Source organism: Cricetulus griseus, chromosome 2 (genome assembly GCF_003668045.3).
Source record: "Cricetulus griseus strain 17A/GY chromosome 2, alternate assembly CriGri-PICRH-1.0, whole genome shotgun sequence".
NCBI classification, from domain to species: domain Eukaryota; kingdom Metazoa; phylum Chordata; class Mammalia; order Rodentia; family Cricetidae; genus Cricetulus; species Cricetulus griseus.
The window spans coordinates 269,822,176-269,830,248 of NC_048595.1; the positions used below are offsets into that span (position 1 = coordinate 269,822,176).

The 8,073-nt window shown below is 42.4% G+C and overlaps 1 protein-coding gene across 3 annotated transcripts in view; it reads right to left on the reverse strand.

Moving 5' to 3' along the window:
* The window catches only part of Map3k5 (mitogen-activated protein kinase kinase kinase 5), a 198,847-nt gene that overhangs the window by 141,485 nt on the left and 49,289 nt on the right, over nucleotides 1-8,073 (reverse strand). The gene's annotated exons all lie outside the window — the stretch shown is intronic.

Consider the following 8,073-nt stretch of genomic DNA (forward strand, 5'->3'; position numbering starts at 1 on the left):
AATCCTTTCAAACAGTTCCACTCCCTGGTGACTAAGCATTCAAATATATGAGCCTATGGGACCATTCTTATTGAAACCACCTCAGTCATGATGTTTCATTACAGCAATAGAACAGTAATTAAAACACCATGTTCTCCTAATTGCTAAATTCCCTCTACTCCCTCACAGGAGGAGGGTCTCTCTCTTCCTCTTTGAGAATGCACCTCTGGTTTTGTTGAAGGGACTGGCTTTCCTTTTGGCAGCCATAACAGCCGAACACGTGCTTCTATGACCTAGTCTTAGTCACTAGAAAGTCAGATCCCTGCCTCGTGACAAGGAACCAATCAGAAGTTAGCTGGTGGCGCTGTGCTTTACGACCCTGGGTGTGCTTTACGGATAAGCGCACAGCAATGGCGCACAAAGCATAGCAACCACCCTGGGAGGGCCTATGGAACATAACAACCAGTTGGCCAATCAACACAGGACAAGCACTGCAAGCCTAGAGGCACACCAATCGTGAGCCTGTGCATACCCCTAGACACTCCCCTTATGCTGTCCTATAAGATCTCTCGGGAGGCCCTAGGAGCTGTCTTTTGCGAGCCATCCGCCATGGTGGGTGGGTGAAAGACCCGAGCTAACATGGGGTTAGCTCGTTAAATTACAATAAAGCCTTGTGCAGTTTGCAGCAAGCTCTCGAATCTGCCTGGTGATTGGGGTGACCGCAGTCGTGGCCTGGGACCCTGGATACCTGAGTTTTCTGGGGGTCTAACATTGTCTCTCCCACTATGGACATCTTTAGAATCTTGGGATGTATGTGCTCAAGTGTATCAAGGTAGGCCTACACGAGCCACTCACTACTCATGTAGATGTCAGAGGGTGAAGTTGAATGTTGGTCCTCACCTTCCACTTTCCTTGAGAGAGGGTCTCTTGTTTGGTGCTGCCTATACCTGGCAGGCTGGCTTGTGAGATTCCGGGGATTCTTCTGTCTCTACTCCATCTCACTGTGGGATGGCTGGGATCACAAATTTGTTCTTCCTTACCATATCTGGCCTTACATAGCTTCTGGGGAATGGAAACTCGGGCCCTGACATCTGTATGGCACATGTGGTACCCACCGAGTCATCTCACCAGCTCTGTATATTCTCTTTTAAAACTTCAATATCAATCATGGTGTGGTAAATATTTTTACCACCATGCCTCGGGTTTCTCATTCTCAGAACAGTTTTGGTGCCCTGATGGAGAACTCTCTCTTTGCTTCCCTTGAGCTCTCCTCACTCTTTTGCTTATAGCAGTCAGATGAGCAGTGGCCACAGAAGATCTCTGGCTGGGACAGCTCTTCAGTGAGATCTTGGAGCTGTGACACTAGACTGCTGTCACCATGTGACAAAGTAACAAGTTCTCACTCTCTTCCTTAAGCAAAGCCTTACTTCTCTCTCTTCCTTGAAGGACCCTGGCCAAGACTACTTTTCAATAGGGCCTAAAGGTACCAGAAGAAGGAGGAATGCCCGATACAGTCCGCAGGTTAAGGGGAGCCTCCCTCATTCTCTGCATGCGGTCCTGGGATAGCCACAGCTCACCCAGGTCGAAATCTGCACATACCATGAGGACTTCCCCTCCTGTCCCTTCCCTCATTCCCTGTCTGAAATGTCACAGTTGGAGGGTGCAGAGCATATGGCTGATGGTGTTTGCCTCTGCGGTTGTCCTTTCCTTGCTAGACTTCCTGATCCAAGGGACCGATGGGTACCTGGGCCTTCTCCAGGTCAGTGAGTCCTCTCTCCCTCATTACTGCCTCACAGCCAGTTTCAGTCTGTACCCTTCATGGTTCATGAAACATGACCAACAAACCAGACAGCCTGAACTCTGGGTGAAACAGGGTTTCACCTCCACAGGGTGGGAGGTTTCTTCTTAAGAGGGCTGTGTACAGAGACTGGGTTTCACTCCAGACAGCAGGGAACCAACAGGAAACTCCTGTTGCCTGCAACAGACACCGTCAGGGCGAACACTGCATCTCAAGGAGGACTCACAATGAGTCTCCTGCCTTTTATCCCCTCTGACTCACCCTGGATGTATTATCAAAAACTTAGTCTATGTTTGATCAAGATCTGGATCATCAAGCATTTCCTCAGTCTATAAATGGGCCTCAATTCTAGACCTCTGCCTGACTGAACATTTTCTGGTAACCAGTTTAGTTCTTTAACTTAAGTCTACATAGGAAGCCTAAGCTAGTCTGGTAGACTTTCTCACTGTTTAGGAAAGATTATGCTAGAGATACAAATTCTCTACCAAGCATCTACTAAGAGTATACTTCGATTAATACGAGTATGTTATATGTTCTTTGAGTTTCTAGTTAGAGCCTTCCTAATCGTTGATCTCATTTAATTCTTTGTGTCATCTTGTCATTGTTGGTCCCAGTTGTTAGCTTGGGTCTATGAGTTGATACTTTTGTTGATGTAAGTTTCTGTGTGTCACCTATAGGTATTTGTTGTGTGATATGTTCATATAAAGAAGTTCCCCCAAATGCTATTTAAACAGGTGTACATACAACGTTAGCCTAAAGTCCTTTTAATTCATATGACTTAAACAAATCTAACAAATTATTTAATTGAAATCTTTAAAACAGAGGTTTACTTGGCCTATGTGAACAGTGACACCAAATAATCTAAATGAAATATTATAGAAATGTGACCAAATAACTAACAACTTAAGTGTTAATAAATATGTTCTAGGAAAAAGAAGTGACCAGGAGTGTCCTATGCCCAGGCTTTTAGGGTTTTAAAAAATATCCAAGTTACATCAAGGATTTTGTAAAGGAAACTAAAACAAAAGGGAATTAGCAAGTCTGAGAAAAGAAAAGAAAAAGTTATAGGCATGAAACAATTTTTTTCTGATTAAAAATTAGTTTGAATGAGAAAAGACTATATTTTATCATAGTAATAGCTTATAGTTTCTACAGTGTCTCAACCTTTTAACATCTTTAAAAACTGAGTTTTTTTCTTTCAGTATTTTTATTTGAATTAGAAACAAGATTGTTTTACATGTCAATCCCAGTTCCCTTCTCCCTCCTGTCCTCCCCTACCACCTCCCCCCAACTAAAACCCTACCTATCACATATCCTTTCTGCTCCCCCTGGATTCTGAGGCCTTCCATAGGGTGTCATCAGAGTCTATCATATCCTTTGGGATAGGGCCTAGGCCCACCCCTGTGTGTGTCGGCTCAGGGAGTATCCCTCTATGTGGAATGGGCTCCCAAAGTCCACACCTATGCTAGGGATAAGTACTGAACTACTACAGGAGGTCCTGTAGATTTCCGAGGTTTCCTCAATGAAATCCATGTTCCTGGGGTCTGGATCAGTCCCATGCTGGTGTCCCAGCTATCAGTCTGGGGAGCAAGAGTTCCCCGATGTTCAGGTCAGTTGTAAAAACTGAGTCTTAAAGTCAGTTTTTTTTTTTTAATTTAAAAATCTGTCATACAACTATATTTAAATCTGGTATTCATTCTCCAGAATGGGTATAAGTGATTTTTTAGTGCCCAGTCAGGCTTAAGGCTGAAACCAATGAGGATAACAAGGCTAAAATGAGGGCAATACTCCGGCTCTTACCCCATTATCAGCTAGGTCTCAGGGAACCATGTGACAATAAGACACCTCTGTAAGTGTCTTACAACTCTAGTAAGAGCAGAAAGGCCTCTTGATCAGAGAGGGGTCATGAAGACTTCTAGAGACTGGATTCTAATGGGTATGCTCTACATAGAAGATATCACTACAAAGAAAGGCACCCACAGTGCTTCCAGTGGTTAAAAAGATCTTAGCCCTTCCAGGAGTATAGCTAAGGGGTCCTCCAAAGTCCACAAATGAACCCCTAAGGAGCCTCAACTATGCATAACAAAATCAGACTTTTAAGTTTTAGCTACCTATTTGGTAAACACAGAACAGGAATATATACCCCCAAATAATCAATAAGATTAAAAACTAAAATTTCACCAGCCTCAACCAGGATTCTCATCCTGACATGGTTCGGCTGGAACCCTGATGCCCTAAAGCCCTTCACATACAACGGTTCAAGTAACCAACTTTGGTCAATTTACAAACATTCTCAGAACCTAGAAACTTCAACAAAGGCCTTCACTGGGTTTCCAATAACAGAATCAGCAAGTATCAGACTGTTTTTTTTTTCTTTTAAACTCCAGACCTTAATATAAAAGCTTATCAAGTTTTAAATTCTGCTACCTTATTGCCAGACCCTAAACCTGCAGTATGTCTAAGACAGTCCTGTGTAGAAACCATTGACCTGCTGCAATGCTAGATGGGATCTACATAACTCCCACTTCCCAACTTGAAGCTACAGATAGAAGCAGTTCCATGGTGGCAGGGCACAGGTTTCTGCATACCAAGTAGGAGCCTCGATGAGGTCACAGCATCTGGACAATTTCAGGAAATTCTACCTCAGACCATAAGCAAAACTCACCACCCTTCTTAAGACTCTGCAGTCATGGACATGAGGTTTAATATTTATACAGACTTACCCCCTGCTTCCCATGTGAGACTGTTGGATTATGTACATGAAGGAACTTAATGCTACACTCTAGCCATCGGAGACCTGGTTATTCCTGGGGCCAACACTCCGAGGTTTTCTATTTGCTTTCCTGTGTAAGTTTTAGAACGGGCTGGTAATGAGTAACTGTATATCGACAGTTATAAAGATAACCCTCCTGAGATTTGCAAGTTTCTGAATCTGTGAACATGAAACATCTCTTTATTTAAGTTTTCTTTGATTTATTTAATTGGTATTTTATAATTTTTCAATATATCAATTCTACACACAGTTTGTCAAATTAATATGTTTCAAATTCTGGATGCTAATTGTAAATGATACACATTTTGAAATCTCTAATTGCTCCTTGTTCATATGCAACTCTCTAAAATGAAACTGGGCTATGCACATTGACTTCCTTGTTGGTACATCCTTTGGGTTTTCCACACATTTGTGTCATCTGTAACTGATAAGGGTTTTGTTTCCTCCTGCCACACATCTGTGCTCCTCATGTCTTTTGTTTCCTTTTTCTTTAGCTAGGGCTTCCAGCAATACAGTGTCTTCTAAGAAACTAGAAAAGAATCCTTATGACAACCTTCTGGCTCTGATGGGTAATTGCTCACCAGTAGGATACAAACAGGTGAAAACCATCTTCCTTGAGAAGTGACCTGAGGCATGACAACAGTCTAAAGGAAGGGATTACAATGCACAAACAGGACACTCTGCACTTCCAGAAGCACACTTACAGGAGGGGCAGTTTATCACTGTGCATCACCAACCATGCTTTGTACTTACTATGTGTCAAGCACTAGATGCCTTTCAGATATGAACTCAGTTTACCTAAAGAATGGTGGTAATTAACATTAGTATTTTGGGGCACTTGAAACAGAGAATATAGCTGCACAGACTGACTACAAGGCAGGGCACCAGGATTCAGACCTATGAATCTGGCTCCAGAGTCCATACCTTCAGGTCTTCCCTGAGTGACATCCTGCACCTGGGGGAGATGAGAGTTCATGACCTTAGAACACAAATGAGATGAATAAAGCAGACTTGAGGACCAAAGCATACTCCTCTTATGTGACTCATGAGCAAATGAAATCTCTCAATCCCTCCCTCCCATCCTTCCCCATCTCTTTCCCTCCCTCCTTTCCTCATTCTCTCCTCTTTCTCCTCTCTCTCTTTTCTCTCCTCCCTCCCACCTTCTCTCCCTCCCTCCCTGTAAGATAGATTCTCACTCTGTAGCCCTGGCTGGTCTGGAACTTGCTATATAAACAAGACTGGTCTTGAACTCACAGAGATCAGCCTGCCTCTGCTTCTAGAGTGCTGGGTTTAAAGGTGTGAGCCACCATGCTCAGCCCCAGCAAGTGGTTTTAATTCCTGCCCAGTTGAGTTCCATGGTGATACTGCAAGTAAAGCTGTCATGTTAAATAACCCTAGACAAAGCCAATCATTTTAAGTTTCGACAAAAAAATTAAATAAAAATTAAAATCTCCAGATTTTTTTGCTTAAAGTATACTTTGTTTCCTTGTCCCAACTGGGTTAATTTAAATGGAGCATAAAATTAGGTTTAGTGGTAGATTACTAAAGCATAATGAAGTTTAGGGCAATAACAAATCTGTTGAGTCCAACTGCACTTTGGTCATCAAATAACATGATTTAGAATATATGAAGTTTGCTTTTCCCTTATTTAAATTGATTTTTTCCTTTCATAGCACAGTATCTATTAGGTAAATATCCCACATGACTCACTGCTGCTTCTAAAACCCAGAGCTGGAAAGAAAGAAAGAAAGAAAGAAAGAAAGAAAGAAAGAAAGAAAGAAAGAAAGAAAACTATTAACCACTCCTTTTTATCTACTCTAAATATCAAATCACTCATGACAAAGAAAGAGCCTAAGGATCAATGTGGCTGCCCATCAGATGCCTCAGTCAACAAGAGCTTCCCAAGGTATCACAAGAACTTCCTATCCAATCACAATGGGTTAATTTCCAAGGCAACTATTAATATCAGTTTAATTCGACAAACATCCTGAATACCTATTACACACACACACACACACACACACACACACACACACACACACACACACGATTCTGTTATCTGTGCTGTATTATGAAAGTTAAAAGGGAAACATAGTTTTGCTTCCTTTGGGAGGGGTTAGAAACACACATTGGCAAGTGCTGATAAAAAAAAAGCTGAAGGCAGCTGTGGAAAAATAAATAGGCGCACTCAGAGGTTGGAGCATGCAGTGCCATGTGGATAGGTGAAGCACACCAGTGTGAGCAGGACATTTCTGCCTGGAGACCTGGAGAATGGTGTGCCACAGAGTGGACAAAACAGCAGTCTCAGCCCATGGAATGCAGTGGAATAGACACCCATGAAAACAAAGATACCGGGGGCATGGTCACAGAGAAATACAGAAAAACAAGACACTACGCCAAGCATCCCCAAAGGATGAACTCAGAAAGAACTCCTAAAGAGTGTGCTATCCCCCAAATATTCATCCTTCCTTGAGTGTTGACAGAAATCTCACTCGCATTCCATTGGTTTTCCCATTTTATGAATAATTTCATGTAAGCTACAACTAAGCCATTTTACGGAAATTTCTAAAACGACACTTAGGATCTACAAGCAGTGTCCTAGAAGGGTACTGCAGACTTGCTAAGTCAGTTTTTGAACGTGACAACTACACAGTATTGGGAAACTACAAAACTCTTGTTGTACATTGAGAATGTTGGAATTCCTGTTGGAATTCTCAAGAAGGTTAAAAGAAGAATCTATCACTGTTCTTTTAAAGCGTCAACTCCTCCTACAACCACTACCCACTTAGCTGTGGCAGCACGGCTTCAGTCTCTTAGTCGCCACTTGGTTAACTCTATCATGTAGAATGATGTACATTTCTGTCAATGGTATAGGTTGGTCCACATTTGCATCATCACCAAACTCTAATATGCATAGTGATTAACACATTAAACATTCTGTCTCTGTCTGTCCCTCTGTCTGCCCCCCCCTACACACACTGAGGACTGAGCCTAGAACCTCAGGTATACTAGTCAAACACTCCACCATTGAAGTACATCTCCATCAATGAATCATTCTTTTCTTTTTAAAGATTTATTATTTTATATGTATGTTTTGCCTGCATTTACATACATGATCTCTCTCTGTGTGTGCCAACAGGGGCCAGAAAACAGTGCTAGATCTGTTAGAGGAGGAGTTAAAGATGATTGTATGCTGCCATCAGGGTGCTGGGAATTGAGCCTGTATCCTGTGCAAGAACAGGGCTCTTACCAGGTGAGCCATCTCTCCAGCCACCTGCACCCATCAATCATTCTTACATTGCTAAAGGAATGAAACGAGAATCTCCCCAATCCAGCCTTTTCCCAGTTGGCTTAGTCAATGATGTGTCATTATGAGACTGAGGTAGTTTGTTGCTACTACTGTTTTTTACCTGATAACAGAGGCCTGGTACATTTGCTTCGAGGGGTGTTTGGCACCTCCAGAGGTGACCCTTACAAAGCTGAATAGAGCTGGAGAGGTAGCTTAGCTATAGGGAACTTGCCT